The 20497-nt window shown below is 36.3% G+C and overlaps 1 pseudogene; it reads right to left on the bottom strand.

Annotated features, from left to right (window-relative positions):
- Positions 1-802: 802 nt before the first annotated feature.
- On the bottom strand, positions 803-18285 carry LOC100855801 (annotated as a pseudogene).
- Between the last annotated feature and the right edge of the window lie 2212 nt (positions 18286-20497).

The following is a 20497-nucleotide window of genomic DNA, read 5'->3' on the forward strand; positions in this document are numbered from 1 at the left end:
TAGTCCCCCAATGATGTAGCCATCAAATACACACACAGACACACAACAAAAATTAATTCTAAAATCTTGATTCCCATTACAGAAAAAATAAAATAAATAGAGCAGATCTTGCTGAATCACAAATTTGGGCTCAACTTACTTGCAGCTACCTACAGCCAAAATACTGAAAACTTCCAAGTCTCAGACACTATCGTACAGGACTACCATACATTATTTCATTTAGTCTTTATAACAAACTAAAAAGTACTAATTACCTTCTTGCAAAATACTTATTAAAAATTTAACAATCATTGCCATATTTTCTTGTGATTTTTACAATTTAAGAATAAGTCTGTGTTGGGGCACCTGGGTGGTATAGTTGGTTAAGGGTCCAGCTCTTGGTTTTAGCTCAGGAAGTAATCTCAGGGCACTAAGAACGGGCCTCATGTAAGGCTCCAAACTCAGTGCAGAATCTGCTTGAGATTATCTCTCCCTTTCCTTCTGCCCCTTCCACTCATGCTCTCTCTCTCTCTAAAATAAATAAAATTAAAAAATATATATATAAACCTGTGTTACACAGACTTAAAAATATAGCATATTCGAATTATAAAAGACTGACAAAATCCCACGTATTGTTATTGCATCAGCTGCAAAGTAGGCCAGTGGTCATTGGGAAGGTATATTCAAATCAAGGGCAGTTTTAATTTTAAAGGCAAAAATCTTCATAAGAATCTATGTGTAATATTCTGAATTGCTACTATAAAAGTCCCCAGTCTGAATAAATCAATCCCCTTTCATGACTGATAGTGGTCGGTATGAAGTGCTAGGACATATACCCTACAATTGAGGAATTAGCCACCATTGCTATGCTTTCAATTGTACCTTCATTGGTTCCTCTGCAGATCCAGAAGAAACCATCTTCACCCCAGCTAATGCCCCAGCCGTTTTTAACAATCCATCAATCCATCCCAGAGGCTGCGTCAGTGCCAGAGCCTACCAGCTAAACAGCATGATTAGTCAGTTCAAAGAGGTTGAAAGGGCCTCTCAAACCAGTGTGATAGTAGATCCCCTTGTGGCAGTGGAGGAAGTCTTCACAGACTTCAAAAGCAATTGCCATGGGCCCGTGACAAGCTCAAGCTTCCTCAGGGCTTTAAATTCACTGCAGCCCCCCTAGCAGCCTCCCACATAGTAGTACCTAGAGGTGTAGTGACAAAAGCAGTCCTCCTTTGATTGGCATGGTGAGTCATGCCTATGTAGGGAGAGCATACCTCTTCCACCGGCCCAAAATCTTGAGCATATTTTTCTGCAGTGAGGTAAAAGAAGTACCTTCACAGCTTTGAACATGCTGGCTGTAAAAGACAACCTCCTGAAGACTCAAGATTGGGGTCTGAGTATTGTTGGTTAGGATACGGACTCTTGCTTCCAGCATGTCCTTCAGAAGCAAATGCCTGGTTTCAAACAGAAGTAACAAAATTGGTACCACAAATATCTCTCCAATCCCTAGATGCTGGCAAATGTAAAATGTTTTCATGTATGTCTGCAGTCAGTGATGCAGCTTTGGGCATTAGGACTCTCTGGCTGTGGCTACCACCTCTCCTAATCATTTCTATCAGGGTAAGGGTCTCATATTCCATGTATGTGGTTGCAGTCCAAGACTTCTGAATGGCATTGATTGCTTTCACAAAGTCATGGTTATATTTGTAGAGCCCATAGGATAATTTTCCTGGAGATTCTCAAGGTATGCAGTGTTTGTTCACATTCTCAGAGGTAGATCCCACCTTAGTTCCAGTGAACAAAGCTTCATTCCCACCCAGCACATCATGTATTGATCCAGCCATGGTCATGAGACCATGCCACAAGGCAGTAACTGGTTACCTTGCTGCCCTCTTCTTTACACTTAAAAAAGGCAAACCATGTGTAGTCATTCATCACAATCCCAAAGCCTTGACTGTAAATGATGATGAAATGTTCATTATTGGCAAAATTATCACATGCTGTATCTGATACTACATTTTTTTTGATGGTCCCATAACTGAGCAGTTGACGTCATTCTGGGAACCAAGGGGGCTCACTGGGAAGACCCAGATACCCAGCAGCTCAGGGTGGGTGCATTTGGCATGTGTGGCAGTGTGTGGTGCCAACAAAAGAGAGGAGCAGCAGGAGGGCAGTGGGCAGCCAGCAGAGCCAAGGACCCTTGCTGGTGCAGCCCCAGAGGAGAGGAGGAGGAGAGAGGAGTCACCAAGGAGTAGTGGGGAGAGAGTCTAATTGGTAATAATTATCATACCATGCCAAGATAAAAAAACTACATTTTCCTGAGCTTAAGCAACTTGCCCAAGATTGGGTAGTTAGTATGTGGAAGAGCCAGTCTTTGTACTCCCAAGTTTTGATTTCAGAAGACATACTTGAAAGTACTGCCCTCTATTTCCTCTCTAAGAGAGAATAAGTTTTTCTAAGCCCTTTTAGAGAAAGAAAATTAAAACAGGAAGCTCTCCCAATCTAAGTATTGCTAAAACAAATTATTTTCATGCAATGCATACAAACAACTGAAATGCTAGTCACAAATCATTCTCATTTCTTCATTAAAGCATAATGAGAAAGTCTTTCTAATTCAAATTACTATATACACTTAAAAGAAATAAAATGACTTTATAAATATTCTATAATTCAAATTAGTTAAAAAGGATGGATTTTAAATATTTATATTTTAGGTTTTTTGTACATACTACAAAATATAAATTTGAAATAGTACAAATGTTATATTAAAATGTAAATGAGAGGGATCCCTGGGTGGCGCAGCGGTTTAGCGCCTGCCTTTGGCCCAGGGCGCGATCCTGGAGACCCGGGATCGAATCCCATGTCGGGCTCCCGGTGCATGGAGCCTGCTTCTCCCTCTGCCTGTGTCTCTGCCTCTCTCTCTCTCTCTCTCTCTCTCTCTCTCCTCTGTGACTATCATGAATAAATAAATAAAATCTTTAAAAAAAAAATGTAAATGAGAATCTAATATATCTGAAATTCATCACTAGAAGAGAGTGTATTACTGATACATGACATAACCTAACTATACATAATTCTAGGTGCCTGACAAAGCATTTATAGGCATGGCACCTACTGGGATACAGGGCTTTCAATGTTAAAACTGGAACACCCAGGCAGACTGGGATAAGCTTGTCCCCCTAATTCTGGAGAGGTCCCCTTCTCAGAGGTCCTATCTCTGGAGCAAGGAAAGCCACGGTCCACGAAAGACACAAATGTCTGGAGAAACATCTTTATGATGTGATATAATGTGGGAAAAATGCATGTCAGAATGTATGCTTTCTTGTGAAGTTAGGCAATTATATTTTTTTTCTGCTTAATTAGGTCCCAAATTTTTCCTAGAGATGGAGAATAACTAAAAAAACATCCATCTGGTTCAGGATCTTTCACATAGAGTGATATTAAAAAATTTTTTAAATAGTCAAATATGACAAAATTCCTATACTTAGCTTTGCTTGATCTGAGAGATTAAGCATCACCCAGAGTTATATCTTTATATGCATCTGTAACTGGCACATCCAATATTTACTACTTTAGCACATTTTTAATGAATATTCTGATTAGGGGCTTGATAACTACAAATTCATGAAATTTATGATATTTTGCTGAAATTGTCTCACTATGGTGCATCTGAGAAAATGTCCTACCGTGCATAGCCAAAAAAGCTATATTCATATTTTATAACTGATATTTACTGGATGGTAGCAAAGACATTTTAATTAAGTTAGGATTAAATTTAACAGATTTAACTAATTCACAGCTATGACAAGTGAAACTCAGTTTGGACCCAGGTTTCTCATGAATTCATCCCAGTGACAACTAGGCTAATTAATTAATTAATTAATTAGAATACCATTGGGTCATTATTAAGTTCATTATGACTAAAATAAAATAATTAAAAATCCAAAAGGAAGTTACATTTTAAATTATGGCAAGGATCTTAGCAAAATAATACTAAATGAGTGGCAGCAGTCCCCAAATAATACATCCAGTTCTATAACTTTATAGAAAGTTAAAAACAGCTTTAAAAAATATGCTTTTTAATAGATACATATAAGTGCAATAAAATTATATAAAAAGGAAATCAAGAAATGTTTCCTACACAAATCAATTGGGAAGAAGTCGGAGTACCAGGTGGTCGGGGAGAACCATCTGTTTAGTTTGTATTTGCTGTTCATAGTGCTTATTACATTATTTTACTAAAAATAAATAAATATGTGAATGAATGAAAGCCAGCCAAACTTCAAAAACGAAGAGTGCGTTTCATATTGAGGATTACAATTTTCCCAATCCTGACTACGTAAAGTTTCTTAATATATAATCTTACCGTCCTATTTAAATCCTCACTGGTGGAGTCAGGGAGACCAAGTAGAAAATCCAGATTAATTTCCCTGTCTCCAGTGTTTCCTTCTCCATTTTGGCCTACATGTCCCTGCTACCTTCTCTCAGAACTTCAAAAGCTTCACGAAGACCAAGTCAAGGGCCCGTGTGATGCAGGTAGGATCTGCCTCCTTTCTCCTCTCATTGCTTCCTTCACTCAACACTGTGCCCCTTCACCCCAGTCCTCCCTCTTCTGTTTTCCTGTCATTCAGCAACTTCCCTTCCCTAACCAAGTCGTACTTCCTGGGAGGGCCTAGCTCAAGGCCACCATGTCGACCAACTACTTGATCTGAGCTCTGTTTCCACTCTGTGCCCCAGAGCACAGCATATGTATCTGTATAATTGAATTTATCTAGAGCATTTAATTTTGCATTGTTAATTTAGCAAGCTTTTAGTGGCGATTTACTTCTATCAATGAGGCAATAAACACATTTAGAAGAAAAACTTTGACCAAACCATATGCAATGCCCTCAAAGAGTTTTTAGTCTGGAATTATTTACATTCTTATTTTACTTGTTCTACTTGATAATTTTTTTTAAAAAGACAGTATCAATAGATTTCACCTTTGTATACATCTTAGTACTTACCACTCTATAGGTAATTTACTGACATTACTTTCAAATCTACCCATGGATTTTTTTTTCACTTCAGAGACCACAAATCTAACCAAGGATTGCTATGCCATTCTTCATTTTGTGTCTTTTTCTATGATCATGTCTGAATAAATACTGAAATTCCTAAGTCAGTTCTATCTTACTAAAACATCAGTGAAGAAAAAACTCACACCAACCAAAAGCTAACATCCTACTTGCAAGATCTGGAAGTGATTTCTCCTAGTAATAAGACTTCAAATGCTGCAATAAGAATCACCATCCTAGGCTGAAAATAATAAAAAAAAAATTTTAAGGTAATTTGGAAATAAAAGATAACTTAAAAAATCACCATCCTAGGCAATGCCCTCTGCTTTAGAGAAGATGTTCTAAGATTAATTGTCTTCACTGGGACCTGTTTTCTCATGTGGCAAGAGACAGCCATGCATGTACCAGTAATTCAAAACAGCAAAGGCCTTTGCACCTACGAATGTTGGTCTTTATCCCTTGTTTAAAAATATGATGGTTTGCACCAGGTAAAATACTTCTTTCCTCCAACTCCATTGCAACTGTTGGTGACCATGTGACACAGTGACACAGTTCTAAGCAATGAAACAGAAACAGGAATGTCCTAAGTGGAACTTTCATAAATAAAGTTCCTAAGTTCCTAAGTGGAACTTTCATAAATAAAACATTTTCCAAGTTAAAAAGAAATTGGACACCCACCTTTCCTCTTTGTCCTTTTCCTCTTAAAGATACTCATTATAAATACACATGTATGTGTGTGTATGTATATATACTCATTAAATATAATATGTATCCATTACATATTTTAAAATATTTATATATTTAATATATAAAATATATAATGGGTATATATGTATATATACATATACATGGGTAAGTATGGTATACCATATATATAATCTTCATATACATATATATAATTGTGCTTAGATTTGGTTCAGCCATTTCTCAATCATCAGAATAAGCCACATTGATAGGATGCCTGAGAGGCTCAGCAGTTGAGCATCTGCCTTTGGCTGAGGATATGATCCTGGTCCCAGGATTGAGTCCCACATTGGGCTCCTTGCCAGGTGCCTGCTTCTCCCTCTGCCTGTGTCTCTGCCTCTCTCTGTGTGTCTCTCATGAATAAATAAAATCTTTAAAAAATAAATAAAAAGAATGAGTCACATTGTTTTGGAGGTTCAGCAGCTAGAGAAGCCTTGGTTCTCAGCCACTTCCTTGACCCCCTGTGTCAGCTCTGGACTTCCTAGCTCTAGACTTCTGGTCATGTGAGAACAAGACTCCATCAGTTAAACCACTGTGGTTCTTTTCCTTACTTTCAGACTAAAGCAATTCTAACTGACATAACATCCCTGCTTACTAGCCACAATGAGGCTGGATTCACTTCCTGTCCACAGAATGAATTAAAAATGCCAAGAAAGTATGGAGATTAGAAAATTTTTCTGTACCACAAGAGAACATAGCTTCATGAACAGATTCCTTTAAAGGATACTACAGGAAATAAAATTCTAGAAACACTGTCATCTCTTTGCAATGAAATTCAAAGGATAACCCTTTGAAATAAGAGCACAGATGAGAGGATAAGACAGCATACTGGCATGAAAAGGAATTTGGCTAGAAGGTAAGTCAAAATGAAAGGAAATAAATTAAAAGCAAGATGGCAAAATTAATATCTTCATGAGATTAGAATCACTCAATATTAGATTCGCTAAAGAACAAAGCCAACACTGCTGAAAATTGAATAGTAATGTGTAGAACAAATTTGAACAGCTGCCTCCAAGATATGAGAAATGAACAGAGATTAAAATCATGAGAGAAGAAAAAGTAGATGCAAGTTGATGGAAAAATGATGTGCAACATAATTTGTGTTCCTGAAAAAGGAGCCATCTTAACTAAAACAATAAATTTTAGTTATGATAGGATGATGTATTCCTAAACAAAAGAAAGCTTTGAGTCTACAGATGAAAAAGTCTCATAGATTAACAGACAACATTAATAAGGGCAAAAACACGAAGTGATTCTGTTGAAATTCATAATTTCAAGGGTGATGAAAATACCATAAGTGTATTTCTTGACTAGACAGAAAGTTTGCCTCCAAAGGGGAAAATAATCAGACTAAACTCAGACTTCTCCATATCAAATAGAAAGAAGTAGGCCAACATTGATAGAGTTTTAGATGGTAAAACTTAAAACCAATATATCAGCACATCAAATATTTTTTAAATATGAAGAACAAACAAACATATTATCAGATATGCAAAAATTGAAATGTCAATTTTACTCTTAAATGTGAAAAACTTAAACATCAAATTTTCAAAGTATTAATCAAAAAATTAAAGAATTAATCAAAAGTTAATTGAATTATATAGTACCAAAAATGATAGACTAAGATATAGGTTTTTTAAGCCATACATTAGAAAAACAGTGAAAAATGTAGGAAATCATTGCCATGTATTATAAATGAAATAAGAATTATAAAATGGATGTGCTGATTGATTTTATTTTAATAATGTGTGTAAGTGGATAGAAAAATACTGAACAAAATACAACAAAATACTTACTCTCATTTAAGGTATGTAATTTTTCTGTTCCTCAAAATTTTTTGTATTTTTCTCTAATAAATGAAAAATGAATAGTATTTTTAATCACATCTCCACTTTCCTCCTTTTGGGTGAATTTCTAGTATGTCAGCTCTAGTGTCTTCCTGGTGTTTTTGAAAGCTTCCTTTCTGTATCTTTTGGTAACGTTTGGAGTTGTGATAAGAATTTATAACATTGTATCACTTATTAGGTAAAACGACTATGTTCTGATCTGCTTTATTGCAAGTGACAATCTTCATAAATCAAATTTGCTATTTTGCATCTGTCAAGAAAATACCCAGCAATTTATGTTTTAATAACTTTCTTTCAAAGCTGTGAATCTCCAGAAGCTGAGTTTTCAATATGTAGACCTATTCAGTCATGATTTTTGTTTTCAGTATAAAGCCATAAATATTTTGGAACTGTAAATTCACCTCTAGTCTCTCCTCTTATACCAGTTTCCCTTTTCAGTTTTGCAGAATTACACTCATATCTAATATACCTCTTATATATAATACCTCCTATGTAATAATACCTCTTATATATCTAATACAGTTTAGTTTTATAAGAATATATGGAATCATAGACTTTTTTTCAGTTAGCATTGCACTTTTCTATAGTAAACAGAGTTACAGGGTTAACTGAAAGAAAAAAAGTCTTTTTATTTTCTTAGCTGTTTTCTAGAATGATGAAGATTTTCATGGTAAAGCTCAGCAGCATAGTACTGGCCCTTGGCATTAAACTAGGGAGTTGAGGCTGCCAGCTCAAAGAAATATATGAACTTGAAAAAAATAGATTGTTTGTATTATTTTCTGAAGGTTATTTTATGGGCTCTTAGGTTCTTAACTCCCCTCAAAACACACCAAAATTCACAGTGAGAGCCGTAAGCAGACCCAGGTAGCACGGATTCTCAACTTCCTCAATTGCCACAGGGTCTGCACAGGAGCTGGTGAGAATCCCTCTACTAAACCCAAGATGAAGCATCCAGAGTTTGACAATCTAATTCCCACTCTGCCCCTGGCTTGCCAGCCATCTCTGATAAGGCACTTATCTGGTCTGTGCCCATAGCAACCTACAAAGGGAGAATAATATTTAGATCCCAGCTCTCTAGGATGCTGTGATCGTTAACTCATAATTTATGTTGAAGCTAAGAGGAGCATAGATATGCTTGGAGTTATCAGCATATTCAAATAAACTCCAAAATCCTAGGTATCTCAACTTTCTCATCCCTGACTAACTACTTTACAGACAAGGAAATGATTTGAAGAGGAAGAGGGTTTTCAATAAGAAAAACCATGTGATAAATATCCTGGATCAACACACTTCTACTGGAATTTCACATTAAAAAATGTATTTCATCTCATGCGTGACTAAGCTCTCTTTCATTCTTTGATCAGATGTAATAACAATTATTTTATTTTTATAAAATTGATCACACTAGCATTTGGGTTATTTTGTGATTTTTCTGGGATCAATTTTTTTGTTCTAATTACTTGATCCTGAATGAAGCAACCAATTGATTTCAGGTATCTCTAGAACCAGAGTAGAGCCCCTCAACACTGGTTACATTCGTGCAGTTTTTCAATGACTATCCTTATAAAGAGGTCATATACTATTGAGAATATATTTTCTCCCACATATTTCCTTTACTTTCTTATAAAAATATAGTCTGATATATATTACATTATCCAAATAAGATAGCAAATGCTAGACACTGAAAAAAAGTAAATTATATAAGCATAAAATCTTATGTGTGCTACCAAAGCGAACACAGGCATAAAATCAAAATGTTATTTTTATTGACAGGTCACATAGCACTGGAGGGGGTTGTTCCTCTGAAATTGGGGTAATAAGGATACTTAGCTTGAAGATAAAAACATTTATTCCTTCAAAATTATTACAGCACTTCTGGTGCATAATAAGTGATCTGTAAGTGTTATCAATATTAAATAATCAATGTGTTACTAATATTTAATAATATTCTATGACAAGAATATATTTCATCCTAATCATACTAAAGTTCTGAATATCTAATAAATAAAATCCAATGTTGTATGTATTTTCAAGCACTTTAGAGAGCTAATGATATAATAATAATTCTAAAATTGTTAAGTTAAAGATTAGAAATCTGAAGTTATCTAAAAATTCAAGCAAAAATCTGATTATTTTGTTCAGTGTTCTTTTGATGTAGACACCATGATATAATGGGGCTACATCATTCTTATCTACTGGGATTTTATAGTTGGGTTTGCCTGCCATTGTGCCTGGTGTAAAATGAATACTCAATACATGAGACCTATTATTATTCATATCACCCGTATTACTTAAACAGATTATATCATAAACTGCCTTGTATTGTCAGCTAAGTGCTCCTACATATTATAGATAAGTGAGTGAGATGAATTCTAGATAGTTAATCAAAGAGTTAAATTAATAAGTGGGAAGGATTCTATGCATTGTTGTGGGCTACATTACACTATGTTGTATCCTACAGTGTATATGTGTGTTTATGTATATAGATACATATATATATGCATCAGACATACACACCATAGTGAAATAGTCTGTATAATTAACTCAAGATCTGCTCCCACCCTTACATATTTTTAAAACTAAAAATATAAAAAATAAATAAATAAAATAAAAATATACACATAAAAACTTAAGACATAATAACACACTCAGATGCTCAGCAGAGAGAAATAAAAACACAGTCATAATAACACACTCATAATAACACACTCAGATAATCATAATAACACACTCATAATAACACACTCATAATAACACAGATGCTCAGCAGAGAGAAACAAAAAACAAAACAATGAGATAACAAATTGATCTTTTAGGAGTCTCACTGGAGAAGAAAGACAAAAATGTAGGGTACAGCAAAATGCCAACAAGGAGAAGACAACTAAACAGGCAATAGAACCTAGCTACTTTCTACCACTCACCGTGTCTCTTGTCTTGGTCTTCTATGCTTTAGGAAATGGAAAGAGCTATTCAAAAATGCTGAAAGATCACTTCCAAACCCAAACCTTCATTTCTGCCACCCCTGAAAACCAGTGCCTTAAACCCTGAACTTGTCTTGTTCTGCCTCAATACTGTTCAAGTGAACAATTCTATTCCAGACACTACCTGATACAGCTTGCACCTTCCCTACCATGATATTTAGCTGGATAATATTTTTGAACCTTACTATTTAAAAAGTTTTGAGGAAGCACATAAGTAAGAGAGCCATAAATGTGGTTTTAAGAAAAAAATCCATGGAAAATACATTCTGTTTCAGGGTAAGTAGGTTAAGGTCTTTGATGGCAGCAAAACACAGACCAAGAGGAACTATAGACCTTTAATATGGTACTCATGTATTTTTGTTTTTGTTGTTGTTAAAGGAAGGGTGAGTTCCAAAGAAATATATAAAATAGCTTTCACCCTCAACCACCTTTGTATTGAGGAGAAAAAATATTCACAATTTAATAGATCATAAAACAAGATAGATGTTGAGTGTTAGCATTCTTGAATTTCTAGAAGGCATTGGCAGTCCTGTTCAGCTCTGGATCCCCATATCATAGCAGTACTCAAAGCTTGAAACACAGGGGTTCCTCCATAAATGTTGGCTGAATGAAAAAAACAAGTATAGTTAGTAGAAGTGAGTAAGAGCAATGTATGTCCCTGTCCAGCTAATCATTTCGTCAAGCCTTTCTTGAATCCCTATGGTTAAAGCTTGGAGGAAGGTCCTTTGGGAATGCAGAGATGGATTAAAAAAATGAATACTACCTTCAGAAATTAATATTTGGTGATCATAATCTCTAAATGAAGTGAAAACTTGCAGGACCAAAGAATATTTATTTCATACAGAAAGGAGAACAAAAAGCAAGTACATCCTTCAAGAGTGACATTGACATGTCTCAGGTAGGATAGGCAAAGTGTTTAACAGAATTGAAAAATATTACATGAAAGATCTACAAAGTACTGCCCACGATAAATGCCAATACAATTAAATAAAATGGGATGAAAACTATGCAAAAATACTACAAAAATAAAGATAAATAAATATTTAGAAATATTTAGAAAGATGAAGAATCAACTGTCAAGGACAAACATTTTTGTCTGCATAAAAATTACAGTTTTCCATTTCCTTTTTTTTAAAAAGATTTTATTTATTTATTCATGAGAGAGAGAGGGGGGGGGCAGAGACACAAGCAGAGGGAGAAGCAGGCTCCATGCCAGGAGCCCGATGTAGGACTCGATCCTGGGACTCCAGGATTGCACCCTGGGCCAAAGGCAGGCGCCAAACCGCTGAGCCACCCAGGGATCCACAGTTTTCCATTTCAAGATGACCAACTGCATACTAGTGTTTCTCTTTCCCTTTTGAGATCTTGAATATAATGATAAAAGCCTCACAAAGATATAATACATCAACAGTAAGAGAAAAGGTGTAAGCCTGTCGTGAAGGAGATGATTCTAAAATGTTCTACAAGTGTGAGAGAAAAAGAAGCAAAGGGTCCTAAAGCAGTGAAGAGCATCAGCCTGCTCATCAGGAATCTCGGAATGATCTGGATATCTGTATGGTCTGACAGCATAACATTAAGAAACTGAGCACAAGAAAATGGGTTAAAAGTCTCTACACAGGATTTTTTTTAAAAAGATTTTATTGATTCATTTGAGAGCAAGAGAGAGAACACTAGAGAGGGGAGGGGCAGGGGGAGAAGGAGACGTAGACTCCCCATGGAGCAGGAAGCCCTGCTGAGCGCTCCTTCTCAGACCCCAGGATCATGACCTGAGCCAAAGGCAGATGCTTAACCCACTGAGCCACCCAGGTGCTCCATTATATGGGATTTTTAGCCTATATTGACTTAGATCTGTTGCACCCAGAGTGGTAAAACCAAACATATAGACTCTAAGGAAAAATAAAAGGTCATTGCTAGTAATAATACAATAGTAGAATGAATTACCTGCAGAGAACTAGGGCAGCTAATGTAAGGGCTGATACCCAAGAGTAAGTTCCTCAGTATTCATGCTTTGTGCTTCAAAATTAAAACCAGCTCCCGTTCTGCTGTCTTTAGAAAAAAGCCTTATATCCCACTAGCCCCACTTCACATACCCAGAACCCTCTTGTCAAGTTTTCTATTAAGTTATCCTTTGATGTGGACAAAAATCAATTCCCTTATTTCAAGTACCACTGATAGGCTGGTATCTCTCAAATCTATACCACAATATCAGTTTTTTACTATTTTTAAATCTCAAAAAGCAAAGAACTCTTAATCTACCATCTCTCAAATCTCTTTGCTGTTCTATTCTTATCTTGGTAACTGGCACACCCAGCCCCTAAATTGCTCAAGCCAAAACCTACGAGTCATTGTTGATGCTTCTTTTTCCCCTCAACCCATAAGCAAGTTCTGACAAGTTTGACTCTAAAAGCTACCCCAAACTAGTCCACTTTTCCTTAGGCTCTTAATTATCCTCTTAACTATCTTAACTACCTCTTAACTACCCTACCTTCACCTCTGCTCTGGATTTCCTACAAAACATTCAGAATTATTCTGATTCCCTACAATGCATTCTCCATTGAGAAGCCAGAATGATCTTCTTAGAATGTCAATCAAAAGTTATATCCCTCCTAGGGATGCCTGGGTGGCTCAGTGGTTGAGTGTCTGTCTTCAGCTCAGGGTGTGATCCCAGAGTCCCAGGATTGAGTCCCAAATCAGGCTTCCTGCATAAAGCCTGCTTCTCCCTCTGCCTGTGTCTCTGCCTCACTCTCCTCTTTCTGTGTCTCTCATGAATAAATAAATATAATCTTAAAAAAAAAAAAAAAGTTATATCCCTCCTAAAATTCACCCTGAGGACTCCCTTCTCACTCACAATGAAATCCAAACCCTTTACCAAGGCTAGAGGGCCTCGAGTGACATTGCCGTGCTAGTTTTCCTTACTTCATCTCATGTATACCTCTTCTTTTCTCACTCTGCTGTAAATACTCCTGGTCTGGGGCTCTTTAGAGATTTCTGAAGACTGTCTCAACCTCAGCACATTTATAATTGCTTTCCTGCTGCCTGAAATGCTCTTCCCCAGATCTTCACATGGATAGCCACCATTTTTTTTTCTTTAAAGTCTCAGGTTCCTTAGACAGGTTTTCCCTGACCACCTAGTCATTCTCTATCATATGAATAAGTTTCCAAATTTTTCTTCATGGTACTTGTACCATGAACAAGTTCTTATATTTATTTTTTTGTCTACTTATATATATTTTTTGCACTCCAGGATGAAAGCTCCATGGGGTATAGTTGTCAGTTTTGTTTCTGACAGTATCCACAGTGCCTAGAACAGTGCCTGGGGCACAATAAGTGTTCAAAAGTCTTTGCTGAATAATTGTTCAAAAATGCCCAAAAATGAAAAAAAATTGCGCCCTGGGCCAAAGGCAGGCGCTAAACCGCTGCGCCACCCAGGGATCCCTGAAAAAAAAATTTAAAAAGCCCAATATCAACCAAAATAAAATCAACCTCAGGAGACAAAAACAAAAACAAAACAAAACAAAAACAAAACTTACATGGTAGCAAAATAGTAACTTTTAAAGTGGTTTAACTATTAACTCAAGTTAATTTGAGCATAAAATGTAAGAATTTGAAAATCAGAGTTCATAGACACCAGAAAGATTATTTTTAGAATATCTAAAATAGCCACTCACATGTAATGCTAAAGCAAGTATGAACTTTTAGAAGCATTCTGGGAAGCAATTCAATAGTGTCTGTCAATAACTAAATGCACATACCCTCCACCCCAGTAATTCTCCTTTTGGAATCAATTCAACAGGTACAAAAGCATTAGCATACATGAATGTAGCACCTTAGTATATACTGGAGTATTGTTTACAATTACAAAAAGAAAATGTCCCTGATAGTGGTATCATTGAATAAATTTAGCACATCCATAAAATAGAGTATCTAGCAGCTATGTTCTATGTTTAAAAATGAGTTAGGGGCCCTGCAGTCCATTAAGCATTTGACTCTTTTTTTCTTTTTAAAGATTTTATTTATTTATTTGTGACAAAGAGTGAGAGAGAGCAAGCACGGGTTGTGGGGGGAGGGGGGAGTGGAGGTGGGCAGAGGGAGAGGAAGAAGCAGTTTCCCTGCTGAGCAGGGAGCCGGGATGGGACGTTGGGGCTCCATCCCAGGATCCTGAGATCATGACCTGAGGCTAAGGCAGATGCTTAACCAATTGAGCCACTCAGTTGCCTAAAGAGTATGACTTTTGATTTCAGCTCAGGGTCTGAATCTCAGGGTCATGAGTTCAAGCCCTGTGTTGGGCTCCATCCTGGGTATGGAGCCCACTTTAGAAAATAAATAAAAATGAGTTAGATCAGTGTTGTAGAAAGAGATTTACTATAAACGATTAAGTTTTTTTTTTTTAAAAGCAAATTTGGGGGATACCTGGCTGCCTTAGTGGAGCATGTGACTCTTGACCTCTAGATTGTGAGTCCGAGCCCCACACTGGGTATAGAGATTATTTAAAAATAAAATTAAAAAAAGCAAAATTTTTAGAAAGCAAATTTCAAAGAATTATATGGAATAGAATGCTATTTTTGAAACAAAAAAGCTTATTCATACATGTATATGTGGATGTACATATACAGTAGCAGCAGAAAGAAAAATATGAACATATACATATACATATAACTTGGCAATAGAAACCTCAGGGGATGGGGCTTGAGGCATAGCAAAGAAAAAATTCTTTATACATCTCTAGAGCGTTTTCTAATTACGAGAAACATTTAATTCTTGCTTTAAATTCTAAACAAAATATGGAGAAAGGAGAAAAAGTTCAGTGAAATGGAAAGAGAAGAGACAGAGACAGAAATGGAACAACGAAAAGAAGTAATTACCGAATTAAACCCTACCCAAAGAATGAGGAAAAAAATCACGATGAGTCATTTGTACTTTAGAAGAACTCACAAACAACACGAAATCAATAAAATGAGACACCCAAGATGAGAGGATAAGACAACAGAATAAAGTGAAAAACGAGATTGCAAAGCTCAAAAGACAAACTGGGGATCTAAGCAACACTATTACAGAAAAAAAATAAATACATTTGAAATAGCGCAAAACAATATATGGGGCCAAATACTGAATTAGAGGCCAAACAAAAGGCAGAGAATAAAAAACAGAGATCGTGAATCTCTGAGGAGAGAGTTAATAGATACTTCAGACAGATAATGATGATCCAGCAAAAGAAAATCAATTGTTTTTCATTCTGGGGAAATCTTGTATTCTGTCCTATAAATGGAAGAGGGGAAAACAGTATATTTATATATATTTTTAAGATTTTGTTTATTTATTTGAGGGAGAGAGAGCAAGCAGGGCAGAGGTAGGAGAGGGAGAAAGAGACTCCCACTGAGTGGGGAGCCCAATGCAGGGCTCCATCCCAGGACCCTGAGATCACGACCTCAGCTAACCATAGTACATTTATATATTAAAGACTATTTTTCACAAGATGCAAGGGGGGAAAAAGTGGATCTGCTAATTAAAGGAGCTTACCATGTTTAAAAATAAATATGAAAAGGCATCATCAAAACTAAGATATATACTGGAAAATTTTCTGAAATTTATAAATGAAAAAAAACAAAAAAAAAAAAAAAAAAAAAACCAAAGCAACAGGAAAAGAGCCCAAGAAAACAAAAGTAATAACGGAAGAAGAGAGGAAAGGCAGGAGGAAACGAGAAAGAAAGGAGAAAAAAACGAGGCAGGGAGAAAACCAGGCTTGAATACACCAGTAAGTTGAGGAGAGAGTTTGATTAGAAGAACATGAGAGCCAGTGGTTTCCACCTTTTCTGTTAGCTCTCCTTCAAAACCTGCACAGAGGGCAGCAAGCTGCAAAGCATGCCATACTTGCTCAAAATGATTACTTAGATAAAATATAGGCATTTGTATTTTAACTATGAAAAAGGCTTAAGTCAGTGAAGAAGAAAGTTAATGGGAAAATAGCAGATGACAAGGAGTTAGTGGAGAATGTACTTCAGAGATCTGAGAATTCTGAAATCATACCAAATAGATAGTGGAAACTCACTCTTCTCAAAAGAAAAAAATATATAATTTTTTTGAAAAAATATAAATTCTGCCCTTTCTATCCATCTACTTTTTGAGACTAGAACCAGAAATTTGGTCAAAATTTGCAAAGGTGTTAAAACCATGCTCAAGGAAAACCATTCAAAGTTTCCAAATATAACAGAAGACTTTCTATCCTCTGATTCTTAGGGTTGGAGAAGACTGAAAACTAAATTCCTTCTCAAAATCAATAAAAGCAAAGAAACACCTCAGCCAGATTTTAATTTTCTACCAAGTTCCTGCATCACTTGACTTACCTGGATTTCTCATTCCAGTACATATTCATACTCAGCTTCACAGATCATAGGGTGGCATAAATGAATATAAATGCCACACCACTGTTACCCGAGGAGCATTGTTGCCAAGCTTAACCTGGCTGGTCCTGAATCTGGGGACCAGAAAGAGACCAAAAGTCATGGACCCAGAACTTCTCATGAAAGCCTCAGAAAGCAAGGTGTTATATCTGGAAGCACAATTACGTACTGGAGAAGACTGACTGAACCTAATTGGAAAATAAGCGCAGTTAGAGGATTATGTGTTTAAAAAAAAAAAAAGGCAAATATGTTTGTATAACAATTACAGACTGCCATAGATTGCCTTAATTCTTTTCTGTAAAATGGTTAGTTGAGATAAGACAGTTTTAAAAGTTCTACATTGTGATAGATCCAGAGAAATAAAAAGAAATAGGTAGATAGGTAGGTAAGTAATCCTTTTTAAAAAATGAAATGCCAAGAACCAGAAATAGGAAGTAGTTCAATTAAATTTTATCTTTGACTTAGTCCTCTGGTCTGAATGTTACTAAAAACATATTTCAGTGATAGCAAAAGATCTTTGGAATATACATTAAAAATCAACATCTTTCTAATGAATGAGATATAGTTAAAGTTGAACTTAAATCAGTTAAATCAAGGAAGAAATAATGGAAACCCATTGATCTGAACAAACCATGATTTTCTAGATCAGAGTGCAACTACTTAAGTGCAATGAAAATAATTCCAGGTCATGTCTTGATCCTATAAAAATCTGTCGTCTGTGATATTGGATTTTGCATTGGATTCTCAAAGGTCAGAAAAATAGCAGGAAAGCTATGGTTACACTTTATCCATAAATCATTTTGTATTCATGGAGGAACTGCTTCATTGCTAGGAGAACTGTCTAGAAACCAGATTGAAAGTGTCTATGATTGAGTAGGTTCCAGATGGTCAGTGATCTGCATAATGACCACACATTTCAGAACTTAGAAAAAAGTGTGTGTGTGTGTATGTGTGTGTCAAAGTTTGCTGAGATTAAGACACTTTTCAAATCTTTACCTTTTTATAGATTCAGAACTGCTATCATCAGTCATGGATCTATTTATGACATTAAACTCTTAAAAAGTCATTATTATTCATCAAAACCATTCTTTAATAGAGATGGGATAAAATCATGTACTATCAGGTACTTGTTTTTTTTGCTACTCACTTTTCTAAAAATTCTAGAAATTCTATATAGTTCAAATACTCCCTGACATGGTGATACCATACTATTCTTTCTTTACATAGAGTATATATTAACAAACACACACAGAACTTACGAATTTGCAATCATTCCTACAGCCATAGCTAGACTTTGTCACTAGCGATAACAACACTTTCTTTATAGTCTCAATTTCAAGATTCCCATTCTTTGACTACCACTTTTTAATTTTTTCACTCACTTCCTGTAGGACCCCATTTCAAACAATCTTTAGTCCTCACAGAACTGCCAATCCATCATCACCTCTACCTTTTACTTTTGAACCCCTGGCTCCTACTTCTCTCTTTACCCCATTGAGATGCCATGATTGATTATTATAATCACATTGCTGTTTACAACTCCAATGAGCTCTTCCTCCTTGTCTTTCTCTGACAAAACTAAATATGGGTTAAACCCAACTCTCTGCCTACTCTCTCACCTGAACTTGGGTGAGTGAATTTAGACAAAGAAAAACCCACAATCAGGTTGGCTGGTCTTTTTTGGTTTATATTCATGAGAATGAATGAACTCTCTAATGCTTTCTGAAGTCATATTACACTTTCTCCAGTCCATTTCTACTCCACTAAATTAGATGACTATTTCCCATCTTCTCCTTCCATCCTCAAACTTCCAATCCTTCCTCCCCTTCTTAATCCTCAGAAAATGATCTGGCTTTCTACTTTATTCAAACAATCTGAAAAGAAACCTCACAGACTCCCACAATCATATTGATCCTTTAACTAACATCTTCACTTACTCATCTGTCCTAACTTTCCCCTGAAATAAATTATTCCTTCCCTTTTTTGACTTGTAGACTATAACCCATTCCCTTTAATCTATCCAAGGATATCATTCAGATGATTCTTTCCTCTCTTTGCTATATTATCAATTTCCTCTTACCACTGGATTATTTCTATCACTTTATATTCTATTGATGTTCCACCTGTAAAATAAAATGCCATTCTTTCTTCTAGATAGCACTACATTTGTTTTCCTTCATACCAAAGTTCTTCAAAAGACATGCCTTTTTACTTGGTCTCCAGTTTCTCTCTTAAACTCACTCTAAAAACTCAAGACTCAGTCTTTGGTCTCTTGTCTTCTCAATCTGCATTCCCTGTCCTGATGATCCCATCAGTCTCAGAGTTACAAATCTCATCAACATGCACATAACTCCCAGATGTATCACTTATATCTCCAGTTCAAGCATCACTCTCAAATATAGGACTGTTTTCCCACTGCCTACAAAAAAACCCTGTAATGGACTAAATGTCTGTGTGCTCCCCACTCCCCCTCCCCCCGTGCCGAATCAATACCTTGAAGCCCTGACCTCCAGCTTGGCTGTATTTGGAGATGAGGCCTCTAAGGAAGTAATTAAGGTTAGATAAAGTCACAAGGGTAGGATCTTGATCTAATAAGATTAGTGCCCTTATAAGAAGACATACAAGAGAGCCTGCTCTCTCTCTCTAAAAGCATGCAAAGAAAGGACAATTACAAGTAGCTAGAGGACAGCATCTGCAGGTCATTTTCCTTACCAGAAACATTCGCCAGCATCCTGATTGTGGACTTTTAGTCTCTAGAACTATGAGAAATAAATTTCTATTGTTTAAGCCAGCCAGTCTGTGCTACTTTGTTATAGCAGCCTAATCAGACTAATAAAATCCCCATTTGGATGGTTAAAGAACATCTCAAGCGCAGCATACTCAAAACTAAACTCCTAACCTTTTCCCCAAAACCTGCTCTACCACCTTTATTATTTTTTTTATTGGTGTTCAATTTACCAACATACAGAATAACACCCAGTGCTCATCCCATCAAATGCCCCCCTCAGTGCCCATCACCCATTCACCCCCACCCCCCGCCCTCCTCCCCTTCCACCACCCCTAGTTCGTTTCCCAGACTTAGGAGTCTTTATGTTCTGTCTCCCTTTCTGATATTTCCCACACATTTCTCATCCCTTCCCTTATATTCCCTTTCACTATTATTTATATTCCCCAAATGAATGAGACCATATAATGTTTGTCCTTCTCCAATTGACTTACTTCACTCAGCATAATACCCTCCAGGTCCATCCATGTTGAAGCAAATGGTGGGTATTTGTCGTTTCTAATGGCTGAGTAATATTCCATTATATACATAAACCACAGCTTCTTTATCCATTCATCTGTCGATGGACACCGAGGCTCCTTCCACAGTTTGGCTATTGTGGACATTGCTGCTAGAAACATCGGGGTGCAGGTGTCCTGGCGTTTCATTGCATCTGTATCTTTGGGGTAAATCCCCAACAGTGCAATTGCTGGGTCGTAGGGCAGGTCTATTT

Source organism: Canis lupus, chromosome 16 (assembly GCF_011100685.1).
Source record: "Canis lupus familiaris isolate Mischka breed German Shepherd chromosome 16, alternate assembly UU_Cfam_GSD_1.0, whole genome shotgun sequence".
In the NCBI taxonomy this organism is placed as follows: Eukaryota; Metazoa; Chordata; class Mammalia; order Carnivora; family Canidae; genus Canis; species Canis lupus.